Source organism: Schistocerca serialis, chromosome 1 (assembly GCF_023864345.2).
Source record: "Schistocerca serialis cubense isolate TAMUIC-IGC-003099 chromosome 1, iqSchSeri2.2, whole genome shotgun sequence".
NCBI lineage: Eukaryota > Metazoa > Arthropoda > Insecta > Orthoptera > Acrididae > Schistocerca > Schistocerca serialis.
The window spans coordinates 147,676,654-147,702,932 of NC_064638.1; the positions used below are offsets into that span (position 1 = coordinate 147,676,654).

General features: G+C 47.1%; 35 non-coding genes across 35 annotated transcripts; all 35 read right to left on the reverse strand.

The window, feature by feature from the left end:
* Positions 1–575: 575 nt before the first annotated feature.
* On the reverse strand, positions 576–648 carry Trnar-ccu (transfer RNA arginine (anticodon CCU)). The gene has a single exon. It is a non-coding gene; the product is annotated as a tRNA-Arg (tRNA).
* Positions 649–1,150: 502 nt separating this feature from the next.
* Positions 1,151–1,223, reverse strand: Trnar-ccu (transfer RNA arginine (anticodon CCU)). The gene has a single exon. It is a non-coding gene; the product is annotated as a tRNA-Arg (tRNA).
* Positions 1,224–1,725: 502 nt separating this feature from the next.
* Positions 1,726–1,798, reverse strand: Trnar-ccu (transfer RNA arginine (anticodon CCU)). The gene has a single exon. It is a non-coding gene; the product is annotated as a tRNA-Arg (tRNA).
* Positions 1,799–2,300: 502 nt separating this feature from the next.
* On the reverse strand, positions 2,301–2,373 carry Trnar-ccu (transfer RNA arginine (anticodon CCU)). Its single transcript has one exon. It is a non-coding gene; the product is annotated as a tRNA-Arg (tRNA).
* Positions 2,374–2,875: 502 nt separating this feature from the next.
* On the reverse strand, positions 2,876–2,948 carry Trnar-ccu (transfer RNA arginine (anticodon CCU)). The gene has a single exon. It is a non-coding gene; the product is annotated as a tRNA-Arg (tRNA).
* A 502-nt stretch (positions 2,949–3,450) lies between these two features.
* Trnak-cuu (transfer RNA lysine (anticodon CUU)) lies at positions 3,451–3,523 on the reverse strand. Its single transcript has one exon. It is a non-coding gene; the product is annotated as a tRNA-Lys (tRNA).
* A 502-nt stretch (positions 3,524–4,025) lies between these two features.
* Trnar-ccu (transfer RNA arginine (anticodon CCU)) lies at positions 4,026–4,098 on the reverse strand. Its single transcript has one exon. It is a non-coding gene; the product is annotated as a tRNA-Arg (tRNA).
* A 502-nt stretch (positions 4,099–4,600) lies between these two features.
* Trnar-ccu (transfer RNA arginine (anticodon CCU)) lies at positions 4,601–4,673 on the reverse strand. Its single transcript has one exon. It is a non-coding gene; the product is annotated as a tRNA-Arg (tRNA).
* Positions 4,674–5,175: 502 nt separating this feature from the next.
* Positions 5,176–5,248, reverse strand: Trnar-ccu (transfer RNA arginine (anticodon CCU)). The gene has a single exon. It is a non-coding gene; the product is annotated as a tRNA-Arg (tRNA).
* A 502-nt stretch (positions 5,249–5,750) lies between these two features.
* Positions 5,751–5,823, reverse strand: Trnar-ccu (transfer RNA arginine (anticodon CCU)). The gene has a single exon. It is a non-coding gene; the product is annotated as a tRNA-Arg (tRNA).
* Positions 5,824–6,325: 502 nt separating this feature from the next.
* Trnar-ccu (transfer RNA arginine (anticodon CCU)) lies at positions 6,326–6,398 on the reverse strand. Its single transcript has one exon. It is a non-coding gene; the product is annotated as a tRNA-Arg (tRNA).
* A 502-nt stretch (positions 6,399–6,900) lies between these two features.
* On the reverse strand, positions 6,901–6,973 carry Trnar-ccu (transfer RNA arginine (anticodon CCU)). The gene has a single exon. It is a non-coding gene; the product is annotated as a tRNA-Arg (tRNA).
* Positions 6,974–7,475: 502 nt separating this feature from the next.
* Positions 7,476–7,548, reverse strand: Trnar-ccu (transfer RNA arginine (anticodon CCU)). Its single transcript has one exon. It is a non-coding gene; the product is annotated as a tRNA-Arg (tRNA).
* Positions 7,549–8,050: 502 nt separating this feature from the next.
* Positions 8,051–8,123, reverse strand: Trnar-ccu (transfer RNA arginine (anticodon CCU)). The gene has a single exon. It is a non-coding gene; the product is annotated as a tRNA-Arg (tRNA).
* Positions 8,124–14,412: 6,289 nt separating this feature from the next.
* On the reverse strand, positions 14,413–14,485 carry Trnar-ccu (transfer RNA arginine (anticodon CCU)). The gene has a single exon. It is a non-coding gene; the product is annotated as a tRNA-Arg (tRNA).
* A 502-nt stretch (positions 14,486–14,987) lies between these two features.
* On the reverse strand, positions 14,988–15,060 carry Trnar-ccu (transfer RNA arginine (anticodon CCU)). The gene has a single exon. It is a non-coding gene; the product is annotated as a tRNA-Arg (tRNA).
* Positions 15,061–15,562: 502 nt separating this feature from the next.
* Positions 15,563–15,635, reverse strand: Trnar-ccu (transfer RNA arginine (anticodon CCU)). The gene has a single exon. It is a non-coding gene; the product is annotated as a tRNA-Arg (tRNA).
* A 502-nt stretch (positions 15,636–16,137) lies between these two features.
* Positions 16,138–16,210, reverse strand: Trnar-ccu (transfer RNA arginine (anticodon CCU)). The gene has a single exon. It is a non-coding gene; the product is annotated as a tRNA-Arg (tRNA).
* Positions 16,211–16,712: 502 nt separating this feature from the next.
* On the reverse strand, positions 16,713–16,785 carry Trnar-ccu (transfer RNA arginine (anticodon CCU)). The gene has a single exon. It is a non-coding gene; the product is annotated as a tRNA-Arg (tRNA).
* A 502-nt stretch (positions 16,786–17,287) lies between these two features.
* Trnar-ccu (transfer RNA arginine (anticodon CCU)) lies at positions 17,288–17,360 on the reverse strand. The gene has a single exon. It is a non-coding gene; the product is annotated as a tRNA-Arg (tRNA).
* A 502-nt stretch (positions 17,361–17,862) lies between these two features.
* Trnar-ccu (transfer RNA arginine (anticodon CCU)) lies at positions 17,863–17,935 on the reverse strand. Its single transcript has one exon. It is a non-coding gene; the product is annotated as a tRNA-Arg (tRNA).
* Positions 17,936–18,437: 502 nt separating this feature from the next.
* Trnar-ccu (transfer RNA arginine (anticodon CCU)) lies at positions 18,438–18,510 on the reverse strand. Its single transcript has one exon. It is a non-coding gene; the product is annotated as a tRNA-Arg (tRNA).
* Positions 18,511–19,012: 502 nt separating this feature from the next.
* Positions 19,013–19,085, reverse strand: Trnar-ccu (transfer RNA arginine (anticodon CCU)). Its single transcript has one exon. It is a non-coding gene; the product is annotated as a tRNA-Arg (tRNA).
* A 502-nt stretch (positions 19,086–19,587) lies between these two features.
* On the reverse strand, positions 19,588–19,660 carry Trnar-ccu (transfer RNA arginine (anticodon CCU)). The gene has a single exon. It is a non-coding gene; the product is annotated as a tRNA-Arg (tRNA).
* Positions 19,661–20,162: 502 nt separating this feature from the next.
* Positions 20,163–20,235, reverse strand: Trnar-ccu (transfer RNA arginine (anticodon CCU)). The gene has a single exon. It is a non-coding gene; the product is annotated as a tRNA-Arg (tRNA).
* A 502-nt stretch (positions 20,236–20,737) lies between these two features.
* On the reverse strand, positions 20,738–20,810 carry Trnar-ccu (transfer RNA arginine (anticodon CCU)). The gene has a single exon. It is a non-coding gene; the product is annotated as a tRNA-Arg (tRNA).
* A 502-nt stretch (positions 20,811–21,312) lies between these two features.
* On the reverse strand, positions 21,313–21,385 carry Trnar-ccu (transfer RNA arginine (anticodon CCU)). Its single transcript has one exon. It is a non-coding gene; the product is annotated as a tRNA-Arg (tRNA).
* Positions 21,386–21,887: 502 nt separating this feature from the next.
* Trnar-ccu (transfer RNA arginine (anticodon CCU)) lies at positions 21,888–21,960 on the reverse strand. Its single transcript has one exon. It is a non-coding gene; the product is annotated as a tRNA-Arg (tRNA).
* A 502-nt stretch (positions 21,961–22,462) lies between these two features.
* Trnar-ccu (transfer RNA arginine (anticodon CCU)) lies at positions 22,463–22,535 on the reverse strand. The gene has a single exon. It is a non-coding gene; the product is annotated as a tRNA-Arg (tRNA).
* A 502-nt stretch (positions 22,536–23,037) lies between these two features.
* Positions 23,038–23,110, reverse strand: Trnar-ccu (transfer RNA arginine (anticodon CCU)). The gene has a single exon. It is a non-coding gene; the product is annotated as a tRNA-Arg (tRNA).
* Positions 23,111–23,612: 502 nt separating this feature from the next.
* On the reverse strand, positions 23,613–23,685 carry Trnar-ccu (transfer RNA arginine (anticodon CCU)). Its single transcript has one exon. It is a non-coding gene; the product is annotated as a tRNA-Arg (tRNA).
* Positions 23,686–24,187: 502 nt separating this feature from the next.
* Positions 24,188–24,260, reverse strand: Trnar-ccu (transfer RNA arginine (anticodon CCU)). Its single transcript has one exon. It is a non-coding gene; the product is annotated as a tRNA-Arg (tRNA).
* A 502-nt stretch (positions 24,261–24,762) lies between these two features.
* Positions 24,763–24,835, reverse strand: Trnar-ccu (transfer RNA arginine (anticodon CCU)). The gene has a single exon. It is a non-coding gene; the product is annotated as a tRNA-Arg (tRNA).
* Positions 24,836–25,337: 502 nt separating this feature from the next.
* Positions 25,338–25,410, reverse strand: Trnar-ccu (transfer RNA arginine (anticodon CCU)). The gene has a single exon. It is a non-coding gene; the product is annotated as a tRNA-Arg (tRNA).
* A 502-nt stretch (positions 25,411–25,912) lies between these two features.
* Positions 25,913–25,985, reverse strand: Trnar-ccu (transfer RNA arginine (anticodon CCU)). Its single transcript has one exon. It is a non-coding gene; the product is annotated as a tRNA-Arg (tRNA).
* Positions 25,986–26,279: the final 294 nt, after the last annotated feature.

The following is a 26,279-nucleotide window of genomic DNA, read 5'->3' on the forward strand; positions in this document are numbered from 1 at the left end:
GTGCGGAGTAAGCAACAAGCACGTCCGACCGCGGCGACGGCTAAAGCCAGAATGTCCATTAGGCCACAAAGGCTGACTGGCTTTAAGCTGGCGGTGTGCTCGCTCAAATCAACACTTGCCAAGTGTACCCTTCCTGATGCGCTACTCTACGTCTGCAGAGAGTCGGGACGTCGCATGAGCCTTTCCTGTGTGCCTGTACATACTCAGACATATTGAAGTCCAGCCACCTACTTTCCGCTGGCAATTCTTATACCTGCCGTCTTAGGCTATTCCCTTTCTGAACTGTAAGTCCTGCACACAAGACAGGTAAGTGACTATTCATATGGGTCATACCGTTTACCAACAAGTAATTTTAAAATAGCGTTTCCTTTCACAGCGCCATCACGCTTTGAAACACTTCCGCAGCTAACAGGTCGATTGATAATGGCCATCGTTTCGTTTCAGGTTGTCAGTAAGTGTGTATTTTCATATCGTCGTCATACCTGTGATACCTGTAAGCACTCACAAACACCAACTTTCTCAACTATTACACCTGTATGTGGTGAGACTGATTTTGCCCCAGTGAGTAAAACGTGTACCTCTGGTGGGACTCGAACCCACAATCCCCGGTTTAGGAGACCGATGCCTTATCCATTAGGCCACAGAGGCTGACTGGCTTTAAGCTGGCGGTGTGCTCGCTCAAATCAACACTTGCCAAGTGTACCCTTCCTGATGCGCTACTCTACGTCTGCAGAGAGTCGGGACGTCGCATGAGCCTTTCCTGTGTGCCTGTACATACTCAGACATATTGAAGTCCAGCCACCTACTTTCCGCTGGCAATTCTTATACCTGCCGTCTTAGGCTATTCCCTTTCTGAACTGTAAGTCCTGCACACAAGACAGGTAAGTGACTATTCATATGGGTCATACCGTTTACCAACAAGTAATTTTAAAATAGCGTTTCCTTTCACAGCGCCATCACGCTTTGAAACACTTCCGCAGCTAACAGGTCGATTGATAATGGCCATCGTTTCGTTTCAGGTTGTCAGTAAGTGTGTATTTTCATATCGTCGTCATACCTGTGATACCTGTAAGCACTCACAAACACCAACTTTCTCAACTATTACACCTGTATGTGGTGAGACTGATTTTGCCCCAGTGAGTAAAACGTGTACCTCTGGTGGGACTCGAACCCACAATCCCCGGTTTAGGAGACCGATGCCTTATCCATTAGGCCACAGAGGCTGACTGGCTTTAAGCTGGCGGTGTGCTCGCTCAAATCAACACTTGCCAAGTGTACCCTTCCTGATGCGCTACTCTACGTCTGCAGAGAGTCGGGACGTCGCATGAGCCTTTCCTGTGTGCCTGTACATACTCAGACATATTGAAGTCCAGCCACCTACTTTCCGCTGGCAATTCTTATACCTGCCGTCTTAGGCTATTCCCTTTCTGAACTGTAAGTCCTGCACACAAGACAGGTAAGTGACTATTCATATGGGTCATACCGTTTACCAACAAGTAATTTTAAAATAGCGTTTCCTTTCACAGCGCCATCACGCTTTGAAACACTTCCGCAGCTAACAGGTCGATTGATAATGGCCATCGTTTCGTTTCAGGTTGTCAGTAAGTGTGTATTTTCATATCGTCGTCATACCTGTGATACCTGTAAGCACTCACAAACACCAACTTTCTCAACTATTACACCTGTATGTGGTGAGACTGATTTTGCCCCAGTGAGTAAAACGTGTACCTCTGGTGGGACTCGAACCCACAATCCCCGGTTTAGGAGACCGATGCCTTATCCATTAGGCCACAGAGGCTGACTGGCTTTAAGCTGGCGGTGTGCTCGCTCAAATCAACACTTGCCAAGTGTACCCTTCCTGATGCGCTACTCTACGTCTGCAGAGAGTCGGGACGTCGCATGAGCCTTTCCTGTGTGCCTGTACATACTCAGACATATTGAAGTCCAGCCACCTACTTTCCGCTGGCAATTCTTATACCTGCCGTCTTAGGCTATTCCCTTTCTGAACTGTAAGTCCTGCACACAAGACAGGTAAGTGACTATTCATATGGGTCATACCGTTTACCAACAAGTAATTTTAAAATAGCGTTTCCTTTCACAGCGCCATCACGCTTTGAAACACTTCCGCAGCTAACAGGTCGATTGATAATGGCCATCGTTTCGTTTCAGGTTGTCAGTAAGTGTGTATTTTCATATCGTCGTCATACCTGTGATACCTGTAAGCACTCACAAACACCAACTTTCTCAACTATTACACCTGTATGTGGTGAGACTGATTTTGCCCCAGTGAGTAAAACGTGTACCTCTGGTGGGACTCGAACCCACAATCCCCGGTTTAGGAGACCGATGCCTTATCCATTAGGCCACAGAGGCTGACTGGCTTTAAGCTGGCGGTGTGCTCGCTCAAATCAACACTTGCCAAGTGTACCCTTCCTGATGCGCTACTCTACGTCTGCAGAGAGTCGGGACGTCGCATGAGCCTTTCCTGTGTGCCTGTACATACTCAGACATATTGAAGTCCAGCCACCTACTTTCCGCTGGCAATTCTTATACCTGCCGTCTTAGGCTATTCCCTTTCTGAACTGTAAGTCCTGCACACAAGACAGGTAAGTGACTATTCATATGGGTCATACCGTTTACCAACAAGTAATTTTAAAATAGCGTTTCCTTTCACAGCGCCATCACGCTTTGAAACACTTCCGCAGCTAACAGGTCGATTGATAATGGCCATCGTTTCGTTTCAGGTTGTCAGTAAGTGTGTATTTTCATATCGTCGTCATACCTGTGATACCTGTAAGCACTCACAAACACCAACTTTCTCAACTATTACACCTGTATGTGGTGAGACTGATTTTGCCCCAGTGAGTAAAACGTGTACCTCTGGTGGGACTCGAACCCACAATCCCCGGTTTAGGAGACCGATGCCTTATCCATTAGGCCACAGAGGCTGACTGGCTTTAAGCTGGCGGTGTGCTCGCTCAAATCAACACTTGCCAAGTGTACCCTTCCTGATGCGCTACTCTACGTCTGCAGAGAGTCGGGACGTCGCATGAGCCTTTCCTGTGTGCCTGTACATACTCAGACATATTGAAGTCCAGCCACCTACTTTCCGCTGGCAATTCTTATACCTGCCGTCTTAGGCTATTCCCTTTCTGAACTGTAAGTCCTGCACACAAGACAGGTAAGTGACTATTCATATGGGTCATACCGTTTACCAACAAGTAATTTTAAAATAGCGTTTCCTTTCACAGCGCCATCACGCTTTGAAACACTTCCGCAGCTAACAGGTCGATTGATAATGGCCATCGTTTCGTTTCAGGTTGTCAGTAAGTGTGTATTTTCATATCGTCGTCATACCTGTGATACCTGTAAGCACTCACAAACACCAACTTTCTCAACTATTACACCTGTATGTGGTGAGACTGATTTTGCCCCAGTGAGTAAAACGTGTACCTCTGGTGGGACTCGAACCCACAATCCCCGGTTTAAGAGACCGATGCCTTATCCATTAGGCCACAGAGGCTGACTGGCTTTAAGCTGGCGGTGTGCTCGCTCAAATCAACACTTGCCAAGTGTACCCTTCCTGATGCGCTACTCTACGTCTGCAGAGAGTCGGGACGTCGCATGAGCCTTTCCTGTGTGCCTGTACATACTCAGACATATTGAAGTCCAGCCACCTACTTTCCGCTGGCAATTCTTATACCTGCCGTCTTAGGCTATTCCCTTTCTGAACTGTAAGTCCTGCACACAAGACAGGTAAGTGACTATTCATATGGGTCATACCGTTTACCAACAAGTAATTTTAAAATAGCGTTTCCTTTCACAGCGCCATCACGCTTTGAAACACTTCCGCAGCTAACAGGTCGATTGATAATGGCCATCGTTTCGTTTCAGGTTGTCAGTAAGTGTGTATTTTCATATCGTCGTCATACCTGTGATACCTGTAAGCACTCACAAACACCAACTTTCTCAACTATTACACCTGTATGTGGTGAGACTGATTTTGCCCCAGTGAGTAAAACGTGTACCTCTGGTGGGACTCGAACCCACAATCCCCGGTTTAGGAGACCGATGCCTTATCCATTAGGCCACAGAGGCTGACTGGCTTTAAGCTGGCGGTGTGCTCGCTCAAATCAACACTTGCCAAGTGTACCCTTCCTGATGCGCTACTCTACGTCTGCAGAGAGTCGGGACGTCGCATGAGCCTTTCCTGTGTGCCTGTACATACTCAGACATATTGAAGTCCAGCCACCTACTTTCCGCTGGCAATTCTTATACCTGCCGTCTTAGGCTATTCCCTTTCTGAACTGTAAGTCCTGCACACAAGACAGGTAAGTGACTATTCATATGGGTCATACCGTTTACCAACAAGTAATTTTAAAATAGCGTTTCCTTTCACAGCGCCATCACGCTTTGAAACACTTCCGCAGCTAACAGGTCGATTGATAATGGCCATCGTTTCGTTTCAGGTTGTCAGTAAGTGTGTATTTTCATATCGTCGTCATACCTGTGATACCTGTAAGCACTCACAAACACCAACTTTCTCAACTATTACACCTGTATGTGGTGAGACTGATTTTGCCCCAGTGAGTAAAACGTGTACCTCTGGTGGGACTCGAACCCACAATCCCCGGTTTAGGAGACCGATGCCTTATCCATTAGGCCACAGAGGCTGACTGGCTTTAAGCTGGCGGTGTGCTCGCTCAAATCAACACTTGCCAAGTGTACCCTTCCTGATGCGCTACTCTACGTCTGCAGAGAGTCGGGACGTCGCATGAGCCTTTCCTGTGTGCCTGTACATACTCAGACATATTGAAGTCCAGCCACCTACTTTCCGCTGGCAATTCTTATACCTGCCGTCTTAGGCTATTCCCTTTCTGAACTGTAAGTCCTGCACACAAGACAGGTAAGTGACTATTCATATGGGTCATACCGTTTACCAACAAGTAATTTTAAAATAGCGTTTCCTTTCACAGCGCCATCACGCTTTGAAACACTTCCGCAGCTAACAGGTCGATTGATAATGGCCATCGTTTCGTTTCAGGTTGTCAGTAAGTGTGTATTTTCATATCGTCGTCATACCTGTGATACCTGTAAGCACTCACAAACACCAACTTTCTCAACTATTACACCTGTATGTGGTGAGACTGATTTTGCCCCAGTGAGTAAAACGTGTACCTCTGGTGGGACTCGAACCCACAATCCCCGGTTTAGGAGACCGATGCCTTATTCATTAGGCCACAGAGGCTGACTGGCTTTAAGCTGGCGGTGTGCTCGCTCAAATCAACACTTGCCAAGTGTACCCTTCCTGATGCGCTACTCTACGTCTGCAGAGAGTCGGGACGTCGCATGAGCCTTTCCTGTGTGCCTGTACATACTCAGACATATTGAAGTCCAGCCACCTACTTTCCGCTGGCAATTCTTATACCTGCCGTCTTAGGCTATTCCCTTTCTGAACTGTAAGTCCTGCACACAAGACAGGTAAGTGACTATTCATATGGGTCATACCGTTTACCAACAAGTAATTTTAAAATAGCGTTTCCTTTCACAGCGCCATCACGCTTTGAAACACTTCCGCAGCTAACAGGTCGATTGATAATGGCCATCGTTTCGTTTCAGGTTGTCAGTAAGTGTGTATTTTCATATCGTCGTCATACCTGTGATACCTGTAAGCACTCACAAACACCAACTTTCTCAACTATTACACCTGTATGTGGTGAGACTGATTTTGCCCCAGTGAGTAAAACGTGTACCTCTGGTGGGACTCGAACCCACAATCCCCGGTTTAGGAGACCGATGCCTTATCCATTAGGCCACAGAGGCTGACTGGCTTTAAGCTGGCGGTGTGCTCGCTCAAATCAACACTTGCCAAGTGTACCCTTCCTGATGCGCTACTCTACGTCTGCAGAGAGTCGGGACGTCGCATGAGCCTTTCCTGTGTGCCTGTACATACTCAGACATATTGAAGTCCAGCCACCTACTTTCCGCTGGCAATTCTTATACCTGCCGTCTTAGGCTATTCCCTTTCTGAACTGTAAGTCCTGCACACAAGACAGGTAAGTGACTATTCATATGGGTCATACCGTTTACCAACAAGTAATTTTAAAATAGCGTTTCCTTTCACAGCGCCATCACGCTTTGAAACACTTCCGCAGCTAACAGGTCGATTGATAATGGCCATCGTTTCGTTTCAGGTTGTCAGTAAGTGTGTATTTTCATATCGTCGTCATACCTGTGATACCTGTAAGCACTCACAAACACCAACTTTCTCAACTATTACACCTGTATGTGGTGAGACTGATTTTGCCCCAGTGAGTAAAACGTGTACCTCTGGTGGGACTCGAACCCACAATCCCCGGTTTAGGAGACCGATGCCTTATCCATTAGGCCACAGAGGCTGACTGGCTTTAAGCTGGCGGTGTGCTCGCTCAAATCAACACTTGCCAAGTGTACCCTTCCTGATGCGCTACTCTACGTCTGCAGAGAGTCGGGACGTCGCATGAGCCTTTCCTGTGTGCCTGTACATACTCAGACATATTGAAGTCCAGCCACCTACTTTCCGCTGGCAATTCTTATACCTGCCGTCTTAGGCTATTCCCTTTCTGAACTGTAAGTCCTGCACACAAGACAGGTAAGTGACTATTCATATGGGTCATACCGTTTACCAACAAGTAATTTTAAAATAGCGTTTCCTTTCACAGCGCCATCACGCTTTGAAACACTTCCGCAGCTAACAGGTCGATTGATAATGGCCATCGTTTCGTTTCAGGTTGTCAGTAAGTGTGTATTTTCATATCGTCGTCATACCTGTGATACCTGTAAGCACTCACAAACACCAACTTTCTCAACTATTACACCTGTATGTGGTGAGACTGATTTTGCCCCAGTGAGTAAAACGTGTACCTCTGGTGGGACTCGAACCCACAATCCCCGGTTTAGGAGACCGATGCCTTATCCATTAGGCCACAGAGGCTGACTGGCTTTAAGCTGGCGGTGTGCTCGCTCAAATCAACACTTGCCAAGTGTACCCTTCCTGATGCGCTACTCTACGTCTGCAGAGAGTCGGGACGTCGCATGAGCCTTTCCTGTGTGCCTGTACATACTCAGACATATTGAAGTCCAGCCACCTACTTTCCGCTGGCAATTCTTATACCTGCCGTCTTAGGCTATTCCCTTTCTGAACTGTAAGTCCTGCACACAAGACAGGTAAGTGACTATTCATATGGGTCATACCGTTTACCAACAAGTAATTTTAAAATAGCGTTTCCTTTCACAGCGCCATCACGCTTTGAAACACTTCCGCAGCTAACAGGTCGATTGATAATGGCCATCGTTTCGTTTCAGGTTGTCAGTAAGTGTGTATTTTCATATCGTCGTCATACCTGTGATACCTGTAAGCACTCACAAACACCAACTTTCTCAACTATTACACCTGTATGTGGTGAGACTGATTTTGCCCCAGTGAGTAAAACGTGTACCTCTGGTGGGACTCGAACCCACAATCCCCGGTTTAGGAGACCGATGCCTTATCCATTAGGCCACAGAGGCTGACTGGCTTTAAGCTGGCGGTGTGCTCGCTCAAATCAACACTTGCCAAGTGTACCCTTCCTGATGCGCTACTCTACGTCTGCAGAGAGTCGGGACGTCGCATGAGCCTTTCCTGTGTGCCTGTACATACTCAGACATATTGAAGTCCAGCCACCTACTTTCCGCTGGCAATTCTTATACCTGCCGTCTTAGGCTATTCCCTTTCTGAACTGTAAGTCCTGCACACAAGACAGGTAAGTGACTATTCATATGGGTCATACCGTTTACCAACAAGTAATTTTAAAATAGCGTTTCCTTTCACAGCGCCATCACGCTTTGAAACACTTCCGCAGCTAACAGGTCGATTGATAATGGCCATCGTTTCGTTTCAGGTTGTCAGTAAGTGTGTATTTTCATATCGTCGTCATACCTGTGATACCTGTAAGCACTCACAAACACCAACTTTCTCAACTATTACACCTGTATGTGGTGAGACTGATTTTGCCCCAGTGAGTAAAACGTGTACCTCTGGTGGGACTCGAACCCACAATCCCCGGTTTAGGAGACCGATGCCTTATCCATTAGGCCACAGAGGCTGACTGGCTTTAAGCTGGCGGTGTGCTCGCTCAAATCAACACTTGCCAAGTGTACCCTTCCTGATGCGCTACTCTACGTCTGCAGAGAGTCGGGACGTCGCATGAGCCTTTCCTGTGTGCCTGTACATACTCAGACATATTGAAGTCCAGCCACCTACTTTCCGCTGGCAATTCTTATACCTGCCGTCTTAGGCTATTCCCTTTCTGAACTGTAAGTCCTGCACACAAGACAGGTAAGTGACTATTCATATGGGTCATACCGTTTACCAACAAGTAATTTTAAAATAGCGTTTCCTTTCACAGCGCCATCACGCTTTGAAACACTTCCGCAGCTAACAGGTCGATTGATAATGGCCATCGTTTCGTTTCAGGTTGTCAGTAAGTGTGTATTTTCATATCGTCGTCATACCTGTGATACCTGTAAGCACTCACAAACACCAACTTTCTCAACTATTACACCTGTATGTGGTGAGACTGATTTTGCCCCAGTGAGTAAAACGTGTACCTCTGGTGGGACTCGAACCCACAATCCCCGGTTTAGGAGACCGATGCCTTATCCATTTTTTTTTTTTTTTTTTTTTTGTTAAATTGCATTTTCATTGTTGTTAAATAGAAAGCTGGCGGCAAACGTCGGTAGTGGAGCCTTTCCCTCGGGCGCCTGGTGATGTAGGTCGGGGTCAGTGATGCGCCGCAAAAGCAGTGGGGCCTCTTCGCGGCACTGCCATTGCTTCGCGCTCCAAACCCCTCCCGTGTCACCAAGAAAGACAACCAGTGGTCACTAGCCTATTCCCACTCTTTCGAAAGCAATGTGGAGCATATTACCAAATGTCTTCTTATGAGCCGGGTACTTGAGCACCTTGTCAAATTCGGTGTCCATGTACATTAAAAATTCAAGTCCATTGTCGCCTCCAACGTTGTTAAAAATGTAACTGGTGAACTTCCCCATGAGCCACATCACTGCATTGTTTTTCGTCTGAGGGAAGTAGCGTTCAGCGGGGCGGTACAAATGCTGAGGAGTGAAAGTGTGCGCAGAAGTCCTGGTGATTAGGGCAAGTTTCTCTCTGGTCCACTGCCAGTTGTAAATATGGCCGCCACACGTATATCGACGACACACAGTGTCGACAAGGTGACATTTGCCACAGAGGTTGGTGTCACTTAACCCTATTCCAAACAGACGTTCATTAGTACAGATGAGATTATTGATAACTTTGTACCACGCTGTCCGTGCATCACTCGAAAGAACCGTACTACTAATATTTTTCCAGACGACGTCCCATGCGAAACCAGGGAACTTGGATTCAATGACATTGTTGCTGTGCAGCCGTTTCCGTTCTGCGAAAATCGCCTTCGCCGTGACTGTCGGCGACCGTAAAAGTTCTTTGCTGATGTAGCTGCGTTCAAGATAAAAGTCCCTTACATGTTTAAGTTTAAAACTGATGTGCTGAAGATTGACGGGTGGATCGATACTTTGTGGCCGGACTATATTGTACAACTTTGCCGTGAGGCATTCCGGGGAGTGGGACATGATAGTTAATGTTCTGTTGACATACAATGCCATTGCTTTACATTTAATGTCCGTCAAACCCAGGCCCCCTTTACAAGGATCCAGAATTGCTGTTTTGACAGAGACACGAAATAATTCCCCACGCCACAAAAAATTTGCTAAGCGGGACATAATGGCCTTCGCTATCATGGCGGGAAGAGGGAAAATTTGTGCAGTGTAGTAAGCCTTAGACAAGATATAAGTATTTAATAAACGAACCCTTTGAAATTGGTCCAGGCAGCGGGAGTGATTGGCAATCAGTGCCCCCTGGATAGTCCGTGAAACCTCGCGCCAATTTATCGAAATCATTCGGAAAATGGATGTCGTCAGGACCATTCCAATAGCTTTATGTTGATGGACATTAGTCGCCCACGCAATGCGCAACTGGGCAAGCCCCTTGAGGTTTAAAAATTTACTTTTTTGAACGTTCTGCCTCGCACCGGATGCCGAACAATAGGTCGCGAGCGCCAACTCAAGTTGTGACACATCCGCCTGATTTCTGATGATGACGCCAACATCATCCGCGTATGCGCCCACCACAGTTTTCATTCCTGAAACTGTAATTCCGGTGAGTCGACATCGTAGCTGTCGTAAAAAGGGTTCTAGAGAAAGAACAAAAAGCAGCATTGACAAGGGACTGCCTTGGGGGACGCCACGTTGTATTCCGATGCGCTTCGTCAACTGGCAATTAACAGAGAGTTGTGCTGTGATTCCCATCGCCACGTTCTGGATGACGGCTATGGAGGTGTCGAGAAACCCCATTCGGCGCAACGTCTCTATCAGATACGGATGATCGACCCTATCAAACGCTTTGTGGAAATCGACAAAAAGCAGTCCACATTTAATATTGCATGCGTGAGTCAGGGCAACGACGTCCCGGTATAAAGCAGCAGTTTGTAAGATGGTCTTCTTAAAGGCGCAGGTCTGTTGGGGGCAAATGATTTTAGCGGTGAGCGGCATAATGCGGTGATGGAGTACTCGAGCTAGAAGTTTATAATCGGAGTTCAAAAGTGAAATCGGTCGGAGGTTGGTTAAACGTTTGCAACCCTTATTCTTCGGGAGAAGTACAATTTTGCATTGTTTAAATTCTGCTGGCACCGGTGTTCCCCGTAAGACTTCATTGATTAGGTGGGTGAACTTGTCTCCTATTAAAGGCCAAAACCTTTTATAGAATTCAACGGGTAGGCCGTCAGGTCCTGGTGATTTGTTAACGGCAGAATTGCAGATGACGGCGTAAACATCATCATTTTCGACAGTCGAAGAAAGAGCGTCATTGTCATCTCCCGTAAGTTGTGGAGTAGGAGAGCCAAAAAGTTCGTCATAATCGTCCACATTTGTGTCCCCCGGTGCATACATGTTTGAATAGTAAGCGGAGATTTCCTGGAGTATTCCCTGCTGCGTGCTGAGTTTCGTACCATCCTCGAGTTGAAGTTCGTCTATGAAAGTGCCTCGTCGAGTTTTGCTGTCACGAATAAGATGATACAAGGCAGTAGTCTCATCTGCAATGACGGATTTCGCTTTGGACCGTACCTTAAGGCCCTCCAGTTCTTCACGTTTCAAGCGCAGTAATTTGGCTTTTATCAGTTTGATATCTTTCAGGCGTGTCGTCACGGCTCCCGCCTGATCATAAAGATCCCGTAACACACTGTAATAAAACTCGACGGTGGCTTTCCGTTCCCTAGCCCTGCGGATACTAAAGGATATTAAAACACTCCTGATCTTTGGCTTCGCCCGTCGGGTCCACCATTCAATCACACTTCGAAAGTTGTGAAGTGAACGGAGACACAGCACCCATGCAGCAGTTATTTCGTCGTCTAATTCTGCGTCCGACAATAAAGAAACATTTAGATGCCACTGGTTTCGTACTCGGCGAGCAGGTTGTTGTGGCAGATTGAGACATGTTAACAACGCACTATGGTCGGAGAAAATGACGGGAACAGTTTCAGCGTGCGTTACGTTGCTTTTTAAATCATCCGAGACATAAATTCTGTCGATTCTGCTAGAAGAGTTGGCAACGGTATGAGTAAACTTCACCAGCGTGGGGTATCGTACCTCCCACACATCGTGCAGTTTGAGATCAGCAACAAGGCGTCGCAACTCACCAGAATAATTAAAATTAGGAGTCTGATCTTTGCGGCCCAGAACACAATTAAAGTCACCACCGAGTATCAGTGGTGAGGGATTTCGCCGCAAGAGGTAAATGATATCGTCTTTGAAAAACGCGGCTCGTGCTGCCCGGTGACTACTACCAGAGGGTGCATATAAATTGACAAAAGTGACCCCTGCGATGGTAAGCCCAATCCCTCTCCCCGACTCTAACGTATCAACGTTTTGAACGGGAATGCCTTCCCGAACTAAAATGGCAGTACCGACGTGCGCTTCCGGTGAAATATTGAAAAAACATACAAATCCGGTAAAGTCGAGGTGGGGCGATACAACCTCCTGAAGAAATGCGATGTCAGTCGCTGATTCGTAGAGAAACTGTTTGAGAGCAGCGAGTTTTAAATCCGAATGGATCCTGTTAATATTGAGAGTGGAAAGCGTGTAGGATTGCAACATGAAGCACGGAGATGTCTAATCACCTGTCAGGCCATCATTCCACGCCAGAACCTTCGTGAGAATCTGACTTCGAAGGTGCGTCAGCATCGGCGCCGGAACCTTTCTTTTTAGGCTTCCTGCGAACAACATTGACATTGGGTTTCACCGAGTGTCGGCGCCAACCTCCCGTTGAGAAATTCGCAGCGGAAGGCGGGGTAGGAGGATCGGAGCTGACGTCAGGTGCCAGCGCCGCCTCCACTGCACACGGTGATTGCTCAGACTGCAAAACTACTTCCGGCGACCTATCTCTTCCACATGCTCTTTCGATAGCTGAGTGTTGATCAACGGTGGAACCTTCCGTTTGTTTGTTGTCGGGCGGAGGCGGTGACGTAGCCGGCTGTTTACGCCCACGCACTTCCCCGTCCTGTTTACAAACGGTGTCAACATCGGTCGGTCGGTCGGTCTGCATCGGTTGACATGCCTCAGGTGACAGGCGTGGTATTGAAGCTACCGCGGCCTGTTCGTTTACGGGTAAGGGATCCAACTGAGCAACTGGCACCGGTGAATTGGCGCCACAATCCGAAAGCAGGGAATGTTCAGAGCCCGGAACCTCAAACATCGGCGGCGATGTGCCATCGACAGATGACCTAGCCACATTAATGTCATCGTCGTCTGCACTACCGCCATCGTAAGTGCGTCGTCTCTTGTGAGTAACGACACCACTTTGAACAACAGAAGAGTCTGAAGGCTCCTTCCGCGCTAGCGGTGGAAAGTCAGCAGCACGATGCTGCGCCCTATCTTCATCTTTGTCCAGGATGGGGGAACTGGACCCATCTGTCACAGAATTATCCTTCACAAGGTCGGCCAGAGTCAACCTTTTGCGCTGCTGTAAGTGGGTTTGCAAAACAAAGACCCGTTTCGGACAATCCTGCCTCATATGTCCACTCTCATTACAGACATGACAGGTCAAAGTCTGTCCACTGTACATAACATGAGCCTTATATCCGCAAACTTGAACATGAGAGGGAATATTATACTTGACTTGCATGTCGACCGAACGCACACCGCTAAAGCATTGCAACCGGTGTTGGCTGGACCACCGTTCATTCCTAATTTGCTTAATTTCACCATACTTAGAAAGAACGTCTTTTAAATAACAGTTGTCAACCTCGGGGGGCAAGTTAAAAACACGCACATGCTTGTAATCAACATCAGCATTACAAACTGTGACCTTACTCACCGAATTGTCACGGTGGCGGAATTCAGCTTCCCCATCAAATTTGTTTAATATCCGTTCCAGCACCAAAGGCGAGAGCAGCTTGACATAAAAACAGTATTGTTCCAGATCATAGTAAGCCGTATGTATCTGATCAGATGTGAGGCCAACAACATCAACAATCCAGTCGTGAATTTCCAGTGAACTGGGTTGTACATATCGGGTAGCCTTGTCAAAACCAAAGCGCACAGTAAGCTTCCTGGGAAACATGGTAGACATTGCAGCAGATAAACAGCGGCCAAAACCGCTTTCAAGACAGAAACAAAATTGACGTCGAAAACACAAGTACAAACACACAAAACACTAACACACACGGAACGAAGAGTAACAAGAGCTAGTCGCGACTTCGAAACACAGCAGCTAAGCGGAGCGCTAACACGTCCTCACAGCACGCCGTCTGAAGCGGAACTGTCCATTAGGCCACAGAGGCTGACTGGCTTTAAGCTGGCGGTGTGCTCGCTCAAATCAACACTTGCCAAGTGTACCCTTCCTGATGCGCTACTCTACGTCTGCAGAGAGTCGGGACGTCGCATGAGCCTTTCCTGTGTGCCTGTACATACTCAGACATATTGAAGTCCAGCCACCTACTTTCCGCTGGCAATTCTTATACCTGCCGTCTTAGGCTATTCCCTTTCTGAACTGTAAGTCCTGCACACAAGACAGGTAAGTGACTATTCATATGGGTCATACCGTTTACCAACAAGTAATTTTAAAATAGCGTTTCCTTTCACAGCGCCATCACGCTTTGAAACACTTCCGCAGCTAACAGGTCGATTGATAATGGCCATCGTTTCGTTTCAGGTTGTCAGTAAGTGTGTATTTTCATATCGTCGTCATACCTGTGATACCTGTAAGCACTCACAAACACCAACTTTCTCAACTATTACACCTGTATGTGGTGAGACTGATTTTGCCCCAGTGAGTAAAACGTGTACCTCTGGTGGGACTCGAACCCACAATCCCCGGTTTAGGAGACCGATGCCTTATCCATTAGGCCACAGAGGCTGACTGGCTTTAAGCTGGCGGTGTGCTCGCTCAAATCAACACTTGCCAAGTGTACCCTTCCTGATGCGCTACTCTACGTCTGCAGAGAGTCGGGACGTCGCATGAGCCTTTCCTGTGTGCCTGTACATACTCAGACATATTGAAGTCCAGCCACCTACTTTCCGCTGGCAATTCTTATACCTGCCGTCTTAGGCTATTCCCTTTCTGAACTGTAAGTCCTGCACACAAGACAGGTAAGTGACTATTCATATGGGTCATACCGTTTACCAACAAGTAATTTTAAAATAGCGTTTCCTTTCACAGCGCCATCACGCTTTGAAACACTTCCGCAGCTAACAGGTCGATTGATAATGGCCATCGTTTCGTTTCAGGTTGTCAGTAAGTGTGTATTTTCATATCGTCGTCATACCTGTGATACCTGTAAGCACTCACAAACACCAACTTTCTCAACTATTACACCTGTATGTGGTGAGACTGATTTTGCCCCAGTGAGTAAAACGTGTACCTCTGGTGGGACTCGAACCCACAATCCCCGGTTTAGGAGACCGATGCCTTATCCATTAGGCCACAGAGGCTGACTGGCTTTAAGCTGGCGGTGTGCTCGCTCAAATCAACACTTGCCAAGTGTACCCTTCCTGATGCGCTACTCTACGTCTGCAGAGAGTCGGGACGTCGCATGAGCCTTTCCTGTGTGCCTGTACATACTCAGACATATTGAAGTCCAGCCACCTACTTTCCGCTGGCAATTCTTATACCTGCCGTCTTAGGCTATTCCCTTTCTGAACTGTAAGTCCTGCACACAAGACAGGTAAGTGACTATTCATATGGGTCATACCGTTTACCAACAAGTAATTTTAAAATAGCGTTTCCTTTCACAGCGCCATCACGCTTTGAAACACTTCCGCAGCTAACAGGTCGATTGATAATGGCCATCGTTTCGTTTCAGGTTGTCAGTAAGTGTGTATTTTCATATCGTCGTCATACCTGTGATACCTGTAAGCACTCACAAACACCAACTTTCTCAACTATTACACCTGTATGTGGTGAGACTGATTTTGCCCCAGTGAGTAAAACGTGTACCTCTGGTGGGACTCGAACCCACAATCCCCGGTTTAGGAGACCGATGCCTTATCCATTAGGCCACAGAGGCTGACTGGCTTTAAGCTGGCGGTGTGCTCGCTCAAATCAACACTTGCCAAGTGTACCCTTCCTGATGCGCTACTCTACGTCTGCAGAGAGTCGGGACGTCGCATGAGCCTTTCCTGTGTGCCTGTACATACTCAGACATATTGAAGTCCAGCCACCTACTTTCCGCTGGCAATTCTTATACCTGCCGTCTTAGGCTATTCCCTTTCTGAACTGTAAGTCCTGCACACAAGACAGGTAAGTGACTATTCATATGGGTCATACCGTTTACCAACAAGTAATTTTAAAATAGCGTTTCCTTTCACAGCGCCATCACGCTTTGAAACACTTCCGCAGCTAACAGGTCGATTGATAATGGCCATCGTTTCGTTTCAGGTTGTCAGTAAGTGTGTATTTTCATATCGTCGTCATACCTGTGATACCTGTAAGCACTCACAAACACCAACTTTCTCAACTATTACACCTGTATGTGGTGAGACTGATTTTGCCCCAGTGAGTAAAACGTGTACCTCTGGTGGGACTCGAACCCACAATCCCCGGTTTAGGAGACCGATGCCTTATCCATTAGGCCACAGAGGCTGACTGGCTTTAAGCTGGCGGTGTGCTCGCTCAAATCAACACTTGCCAAGTGTACCCTTCCTGATGCGCTACTCTACGTCTGCAGAGAGTCGGGACGTCGCATGAGCCTTTCCTGTGTGCCTGTACATACTCAGACATATTGAAGTCCAGCCACCTACTTTCCGCTGGCAATTCTTATACCTGCCGTCTTAGGCTATTCCCTTTCTGAACTGTAAGTCCTGCACACAAGACAGGTAAGTGACTATTCATATGGGTCATACCGTTTACCAACAAGTAATTTTAAAATAGCGTTTCCTTTCACAGCGCCATCACGCTTTGAAACACTTCCGCAGCTAACAGGTCGATTGATAATGGCCATCGTTTCGTTTCAGGTTGTCAGTAAGTGTGAATTTTCATATCGTCGTCATACCTGTGATACCTGTAAGCACTCACAAACACCAACTTTCTCAACTATTACACCTGTATGTGGTGAGACTGATTTTGCCCCAGTGAGTAAAACGTGTACCTCTGGTGGGACTCGAACCCACAATCCCCGGTTTAGGAGACCGATGCCTTATCCATTAGGCCACAGAGGCTGACTGGCTTTAAGCTGGCGGTGTGCTCGCTCAAATCAACACTTGCCAAGTGTACCCTTCCTGATGCGCTACTCTACGTCTGCAGAGAGTCGGGACGTCGCATGAGCCTTTCCTGTGTGCCTGTACATACTCAGACATATTGAAGTCCAGCCACCTACTTTCCGCTGGCAATTCTTATACCTGCCGTCTTAGGCTATTCCCTTTCTGAACTGTAAGTCCTGCACACAAGACAGGTAAGTGACTATTCATATGGGTCATACCGTTTACCAACAAGTAATTTTAAAATAGCGTTTCCTTTCACAGCGCCATCACGCTTTGAAACACTTCCGCAGCTAACAGGTCGATTGATAATGGCCATCGTTTCGTTTCAGGTTGTCAGTAAGTGTGTATTTTCATATCGTCGTCATACCTGTGATACCTGTAAGCACTCACAAACACCAACTTTCTCAACTATTACACCTGTATGTGGTGAGACTGATTTTGCCCCAGTGAGTAAAACGTGTACCTCTGGTGGGACTCGAACCCACAATCCCCGGTTTAGGAGACCGATGCCTTATCCATTAGGCCACAGAGGCTGACTGGCTTTAAGCTGGCGGTGTGCTCGCTCAAATCAACACTTGCCAAGTGTACCCTTCCTGATGCGCTACTCTACGTCTGCAGAGAGTCGGGACGTCGCATGAGCCTTTCCTGTGTGCCTGTACATACTCAGACATATTGAAGTCCAGCCACCTACTTTCCGCTGGCAATTCTTATACCTGCCGTCTTAGGCTATTCCCTTTCTGAACTGTAAGTCCTGCACACAAGACAGGTAAGTGACTATTCATATGGGTCATACCGTTTACCAACAAGTAATTTTAAAATAGCGTTTCCTTTCACAGCGCCATCACGCTTTGAAACACTTCCGCAGCTAACAGGTCGATTGATAATGGCCATCGTTTCGTTTCAGGTTGTCAGTAAGTGTGAATTTTCATATCGTCGTCATACCTGTGATACCTGTAAGCACTCACAAACACCAACTTTCTCAACTATTACACCTGTATGTGGTGAGACTGATTTTGCCCCAGTGAGTAAAACGTGTACCTCTGGTGGGACTCGAACCCACAATCCCCGGTTTAGGAGACCGATGCCTTATCCATTAGGCCACAGAGGCTGACTGGCTTTAAGCTGGCGGTGTGCTCGCTCAAATCAACACTTGCCAAGTGTACCCTTCCTGATGCGCTACTCTACGTCTGCAGAGAGTCGGGACGTCGCATGAGCCTTTCCTGTGTGCCTGTACATACTCAGACATATTGAAGTCCAGCCACCTACTTTCCGCTGGCAATTCTTATACCTGCCGTCTTAGGCTATTCCCTTTCTGAACTGTAAGTCCTGCACACAAGACAGGTAAGTGACTATTCATATGGGTCATACCGTTTACCAACAAGTAATTTTAAAATAGCGTTTCCTTTCACAGCGCCATCACGCTTTGAAACACTTCCGCAGCTAACAGGTCGATTGATAATGGCCATCGTTTCGTTTCAGGTTGTCAGTAAGTGTGTATTTTCATATCGTCGTCATACCTGTGATACCTGTAAGCACTCACAAACACCAACTTTCTCAACTATTACACCTGTATGTGGTGAGACTGATTTTGCCCCAGTGAGTAAAACGTGTACCTCTGGTGGGACTCGAACCCACAATCCCCGGTTTAGGAGACCGATGCCTTATCCATTAGGCCACAGAGGCTGACTGGCTTTAAGCTGGCGGTGTGCTCGCTCAAATCAACACTTGCCAAGTGTACCCTTCCTGATGCGCTACTCTACGTCTGCAGAGAGTCGGGACGTCGCATGAGCCTTTCCTGTGTGCCTGTACATACTCAGACATATTGAAGTCCAGCCACCTACTTTCCGCTGGCAATTCTTATACCTGCCGTCTTAGGCTATTCCCTTTCTGAACTGTAAGTCCTGCACACAAGACAGGTAAGTGACTATTCATATGGGTCATACCGTTTACCAACAAGTAATTTTAAAATAGCGTTTCCTTTCACAGCGCCATCACGCTTTGAAACACTTCCGCAGCTAACAGGTCGATTGATAATGGCCATCGTTTCGTTTCAGGTTGTCAGTAAGTGTGTATTTTCATATCGTCGTCATACCTGTGATACCTGTAAGCACTCACAAACACCAACTTTCTCAACTATTACACCTGTATGTGGTGAGACTGATTTTGCCCCAGTGAGTAAAACGTGTACCTCTGGTGGGACTCGAACCCACAATCCCCGGTTTAGGAGACCGATGCCTTATCCATTAGGCCACAGAGGCTGACTGGCTTTAAGCTGGCGGTGTGCTCGCTCAAATCAACACTTGCCAAGTGTACCCTTCCTGATGCGCTACTCTACGTCTGCAGAGAGTCGGGACGTCGCATGAGCCTTTCCTGTGTGCCTGTACATACTCAGACATATTGAAGTCCAGCCACCTACTTTCCGCTGGCAATTCTTATACCTGCCGTCTTAGGCTATTCCCTTTCTGAACTGTAAGTCCTGCACACAAGACAGGTAAGTGACTATTCATATGGGTCATACCGTTTACCAACAAGTAATTTTAAAATAGCGTTTCCTTTCACAGCGCCATCACGCTTTGAAACACTTCCGCAGCTAACAGGTCGATTGATAATGGCCATCGTTTCGTTTCAGGTTGTCAGTAAGTGTGAATTTTCATATCGTCGTCATACCTGTGATACCTGTAAGCACTCACAAACACCAACTTTCTCAACTATTACACCTGTATGTGGTGAGACTGATTTTGCCCCAGTGAGTAAAACGTGTACCTCTGGTGGGACTCGAACCCACAATCCCCGGTTTAGGAGACCGATGCCTTATCCATTAGGCCACAGAGGCTGACTGGCTTTAAGCTGGCGGTGTGCTCGCTCAAATCAACACTTGCCAAGTGTACCCTTCCTGATGCGCTACTCTACGTCTGCAGAGAGTCGGGACGTCGCATGAGCCTTTCCTGTGTGCCTGTACATACTCAGACATATTGAAGTCCAGCCACCTACTTTCCGCTGGCAATTCTTATACCTGCCGTCTTAGGCTATTCCCTTTCTGAACTGTAAGTCCTACACACAAGACAGGTAAGTGACTATTCATATGGGTCATACCGTTTACCAACAAGTAATTTTAAAATAGCGTTTCCTTTCACAGCGCCATCACGCTTTGAAACACTTCCGCAGCTAACAGGTCGATTGATAATGGCCATCGTTTCGTTTCAGGTTGTCAGTAAGTGTGAATTTTCATATCGTCGTCATACCTGTGATACCTGTAAGCACTCACAAACACCAACTTTCTCAACTATTACACCTGTATGTGGTGAGACTGATTTTGCCCCAGTGAGTAAAACGTGTACCTCTGGTGGGACTCGAACCCACAATCCCCGGTTTAGGAGACCGATGCCTTATCCATTAGGCCACAGAGGCTGACTGGCTTTAAGCTGGCGGTGTGCTCGCTCAAATCAACACTTGCCAAGTGTACCCTTCCTGATGCGCTACTCTACGTCTGCAGAGAGTCGGGACGTCGCATGAGCCTTTCCTGTGTGCCTGTACATACTCAGACATATTGAAGTCCAGCCACCTACTTTCCGCTGGCAATTCTTATACCTGCCGTCTTAGGCTATTCCCTTTCTGAACTGTAAGTCCTGCACACAAGACAGGTAAGTGACTATTCATATGGGTCATACCGTTTACCAACAAGTAATTTTAAAATAGCGTTTCCTTTCACAGCGCCATCACGCTTTGAAACACTTCCGCAGCTAACAGGTCGATTGATAATGGCCATCGTTTCGTTTCAGGTTGTCAGTAAGTGTGAATTTTCATATCGTCGTCATACCTGTGATACCTGTAAGCACTCACAAACACCAACTTTCTCAACTATTACACCTGTATGTGGTGAGACTGATTTTGCCCCAGTGAGTAAAACGTGTACCTCTGGTGGGACTCGAACCCACAATCCCCGGTTTAGGAGACCGATGCCTTATCCATTAGGCCACAGAGGCTGACTGGCTTTAAGCTGGCGGTGTGCTCGCTCAAATCAACACTTGCCAAGTGTACCCTCCCTGATGCGCTACTCTACGTCTGCAGAGAGTCGGGACGTCGCATGAGCCTTTCCTGTGTGCCTGTACATACTCAGACATATTGAAGTCCAGCCACCTACTTTCCGCTGGCAATTCTTATACCTGCCGTCTTAGGCTATTCCCTTTCTGAACTGTAAGTCCTGCACACAAGACAGGTAAGTGACTATTCATATGGGTCATACCGTTTACCAACAAGTAATTTTAAAATAGCGTTTCCTTTCACAGCGCCATCACGCTTTGAAACACTTCCGCAGCTAACAGGTCGATTGATAATGGCCATCGTTTCGTTTCAGGTTGTCAGTAAGTGTGTATTTTCATATCGTCGTCATACCTGTGATACCTGTAAGCACTCACAAACACCAACTTTCTCAACTATTACACCTGTATGTGGTGAGACTGATTTTGCCCCAGTGAGTAAAACGTGTACCTCTGGTGGGACTCGAACCCACAATCACCGGATTAGGAGACCGATGCCTTATCCATTAGGCCACAGAGGCTGACTGGCTTTAAGCTGGCGGTGTGCTCGCTCAAATCAACACTTGCCAAGTGTACCCTTCCTGATGCGCTACTCTACGTCTGCAGAGAGTCGGGACGTCGCATGAGCCTTTCCTGTGTGCCTGTACATACTCAGACATATTGAAGTCCAGCCACCTACTTTCCGCTGGCAATTCTTATACCTGCCGTCTTAGGCTATTCCCTTTCTGAACTGTAAGTCCTGCACACAAGACAGGTAAGTGACTATTCATATGGGTCATACCGTTTACCAACAAGTAATTTTAAAATAGCGTTTCCTTTCACAGCGCCATCACGCTTTGAAACACTTCCGCAGCTAACAGGTCGATTGATAATGGCCATCGTTTCGTTTCAGGTTGTCAGTAAGTGTGAATTTTCATATCGTCGTCATACCTGTGATACCTGTAAGCACTCACAAACACCAACTTTCTCAACTATTACACCTGTATGTGGTGAGACTGATTTTGCCCCAGTGAGTAAAACGTGTACCTCTGGTGGGACTCGAACCCACAATCCCCGGTTTAGGAGACCGATGCCTTATCCATTAGGCCACAGAGGCTGACTGGCTTTAAGCTGGCGGTGTGCTCGCTCAAATCAACACTTGCCAAGTGTACCCTTCCTGATGCGCTACTCTACGTCTGCAGAGAGTCGGGACGTCGCATGAGCCTTTCCTGTGTGCCTGTACATACTCAGACATATTGAAGTCCAGCCACCTACTTTCCGCTGGCAATTCTTATACCTGCCGTCTTAGGCTATTCCCTTTCTGAACTGTAAGTCCTGCACACAAGACAGGTAAGTGACTATTCATATGGGTCATACCGTTTACCAACAAGTAATTTTAAAATAGCGTTTCCTTTCACAGCGCCATCACGCTTTGAAACACTTCCGCAGCTAACAGGTCGATTGATAATGGCCATCGTTTCGTTTCAGGTTGTCAGTAAGTGTGAATTTTCATATCGTCGTCATACCTGTGATACCTGTAAGCACTCACAAACACCAACTTTCTCAACTATTACACCTGTATGTGGTGAGACTGATTTTGCCCCAGTGAGTAAAACGTGTACCTCTGGTGGGACTCGAACCCACAATCCCCGGTTTAGGAGACCGATGCCTTATCCATTAGGCCACAGAGGCTGACTGGCTTTAAGCTGGCGGTGTGCTCGCTCAAATCAACACTTGCCAAGTGTACCCTTCCTGATGCGCTACTCTACGTCTGCAGAGAGTCGGGACGTCGCATGAGCCTTTCCTGTGTGCCTGTACATACTCAGACATATTGAAGTCCAGCCACCTACTTTCCGCTGGCAATTCTTATACCTGCCGTCTTAGGCTATTCCCTTTCTGAACTGTAAGTCCTGCACACAAGACAGGTAAGTGACTATTCATATGGGTCATACCGTTTACCAACAAGTAATTTTAAAATAGCGTTTCCTTTCACAGCGCCATCACGCTTTGAAACACTTCCGCAGCTAACAGGTCGATTGATAATGGCCATCGTTTCGTTTCAGGTTGTCAGTAAGTGTGAATTTTCATATCGTCGTCATACCTGTGATACCTGTAAGCACTCACAAACACCAACTTTCTCAACTATTACACCTGTATGTGGTGAGACTGATTTTGCCCCAGTGAGTAAAACGTGTACCTCTGGTGGGACTCGAACCCACAATCCCCGGTTTAGGAGACCGATGCCTTATCCATTAGGCCACAGAGGCTGACTGGCTTTAAGCTGGCGGTGTGCTCGCTCAAATCAACACTTGCCAAGTGTACCCTTCCTGATGCGCTACTCTACGTCTGCAGAGAGTCGGGACGTCGCATGAGCCTTTCCTGTGTGCCTGTACATACTCAGACATATTGAAGTCCAGCCACCTACTTTCCGCTGGCAATTCTTATACCTGCCGTCTTAGGCTATTCCCTTTCTGAACTGTAAGTCCTGCACACAAGACAGGTAAGTGACTATTCATATGGGTCATACCGTTTACCAACAAGTAATTTTAAAATAGCGTTTCCTTTCACAGCGCCATCACGCTTTGAAACACTTCCGCAGCTAACAGGTCGATTGATAATGGCCATCGTTTCGTTTCAGGTTGTCAGTAAGTGTGAATTTTCATATCGTCGTCATACCTGTGATACCTGTAAGCACTCACAAACACCAACTTTCTCAACTATTACACCTGTATGTGGTGAGACTGATTTTGCCCCAGTGAGTAAAACGTGTACCTCTGGTGGGACTCGAACCCACAATCCCCGGTTTAGGAGACCGATGCCTTATCCATTAGGCCACAGAGGCTGACTGGCTTTAAGCTGGCGGTGTGCTCGCTCAAATCAACACTTGCCAAGTGTACCCTTCCTGATGCGCTACTCTACGTCTGCAGAGAGTCGGGACGTCGCATGAGCCTTTCCTGTGTGCCTGTACATACTCAGACATATTGAAGTCCAGCCACCTACTTTCCGCTGGCAATTCTTATACCTGCCGTCTTAGGCTATTCCCTTTCTGAACTGTAAGTCCTGCACACAAGACAGGTAAGTGACTATTCATATGGGTCATACCGTTTACCAACAAGTAATTTTAAAATAGCGTTTCCTTTCACAGCGCCATCACGCTTTGAAACACTTCCGCAGCTAACAGGTCGATTGATAATGGCCATCGTTTCGTTTCAGGTTGTCAGTAAGTGTGAATTTTCATATCGTCGTCATACCTGTGATACCTGTAAGCACTCACAAACACCAACTTTCTCAACTATTACACCTGTATGTGGTGAGACTGATTTTGCCCCAGTGAGTAAAACGTGTACCTCTGGTGGGACTCGAACCCACAATCCCCGGTTTAGGAGACCGATGCCTTATCCATTAGGCCACAGAGGCTGACTGGCTTTAAGCTGGCGGTGTGCTCGCTCAAATCAACACTTGCCAAGTGTACCCTTCCTGATGCGCTACTCTACGTCTGCAGAGAGTCGGGACGTCGCATGAGCCTTTCCTGTGTGCCTGTACATACTCAGACATATTGAAGTCCAGCCACCTACTTTCCGCTGGCAATTCTTATACCTGCCGTCTTAGGCTATTCCCTTTCTGAACTGTAAGTCCTGCACACAAGACAGGTAAGTGACTATTCATATGGGTCATACCGTTTACCAACAAGTAATTTTAAAATAGCGTTTCCTTTCACAGCGCCATCACGCTTTGAAACACTTCCGCAGCTAACAGGTCGATTGATAATGGCCATCGTTTCGTTTCAGGTTGTCAGTAAGTGTGAATTTTCATATCGTCGTCATACCTGTGATACCTGTAAGCACTCACAAACACCAACTTTCTCAACTATTACACCTGTATGTGGTGAGACTGATTTTGCCCCAGTGAGTAAAACGTGTACCTCTGGTGGGACTCGAACCCACAATCCCCGGTTTAGGAGACCGATGCCTTATCCATTAGGCCACAGAGGCTGACTGGCTTTAAGCTGGCGGTGTGCTCGCTCAAATCAACACTTGCCAAGTGTACCCTTCCTGATGCGCTACTCTACGTCTGCAGAGAGTCGGGACGTCGCATGAGCCTTTCCTGTGTGCCTGTACATACTCAGACATATTGAAGTCCAGCCACCTACTTTCCGCTGGCAATTCTTATACCTGCCGTCTTAGGCTATTCCCTTTCTGAACTGTAAGTCCTGCACACAAGACAGGTAAGTGACTATTCATATGGGTCATACCGTTTACCAACAAGTAATTTTAAAATAGCGTTTCCTTTCACAGCGCCATCACGCTTTGAAACACTTCCGCAGCTAACAGGTCGATTGATAATGGCCATCGTTTCGTTTCAGGTTGTCAGTAAGTGTGAATTTTCATATCGTCGTCATACCTGTGATACCTGTAAGCACTCACAAACACCAACTTTCTCAACTATTACACCTGTATGTGGTGAGACTGATTTTGCCCCAGTGAGTAAAACGTGTACCTCTGGTGGGACTCGAACCCACAATCCCCGGTTTAGGAGACCGATGCCTTATCCATTAGGCCACAGAGGCTGACTGGCTTTAAGCTGGCGGTGTGCTCGCTCAAATCAACACTTGCCAAGTGTACCCTTCCTGATGCGCTACTCTACGTCTGCAGAGAGTCGGGACGTCGCATGAGCCTTTCCTGTGTGCCTGTACATACTCAGACATATTGAAGTCCAGCCACCTACTTTCCGCTGGCAATTCTTATACCTGCCGTCTTAGGCTATTCCCTTTCTGAACTGTAAGTCCTGCACACAAGACAGGTAAGTGACTATTCATATGGGTCATACCGTTTACCAACAAGTAATTTTAAAATAGCGTTTCCTTTCACAGCGCCATCACGCTTTGAAACACTTCCGCAGCTAACAGGTCGATTGATAATGGCCATCGTTTCGTTTCAGGTTGTCAGTAAGTGTGAATTTTCATATCGTCGTCATACCTGTGATACCTGTAAGCACTCACAAACACCAACTTTCTCAACTATTACACCTGTATGTGGTGAGACTGATTTTGCCCCAGTGAGTAAAACGTGTACCTCTGGTGGGACTCGAACCCACAATCCCCGGTTTAGGAGACCGATGCCTTATCCATTAGGCCACAGAGGCTGACTGGCTTTAAGCTGGCGGTGTGCTCGCTCAAATCAACACTTGCCAAGTGTACCCTTCCTGATGCGCTACTCTACGTCTGCAGAGAGTCGGGACGTCGCATGAGCCTTTCCTGTGTGCCTGTACATACTCAGACATATTGAAGTCCAGCCACCTACTTTCCGCTGGCAATTCTTATACCTGCCGTCTTAGGCTATTCCCTTTCTGAACTGTAAGTCCTGCACACAAGACAGGTAAGTGACTATTCATATGGGTCATACCGTTTACCAACAAGTAATTTTAAAATAGCGTTTC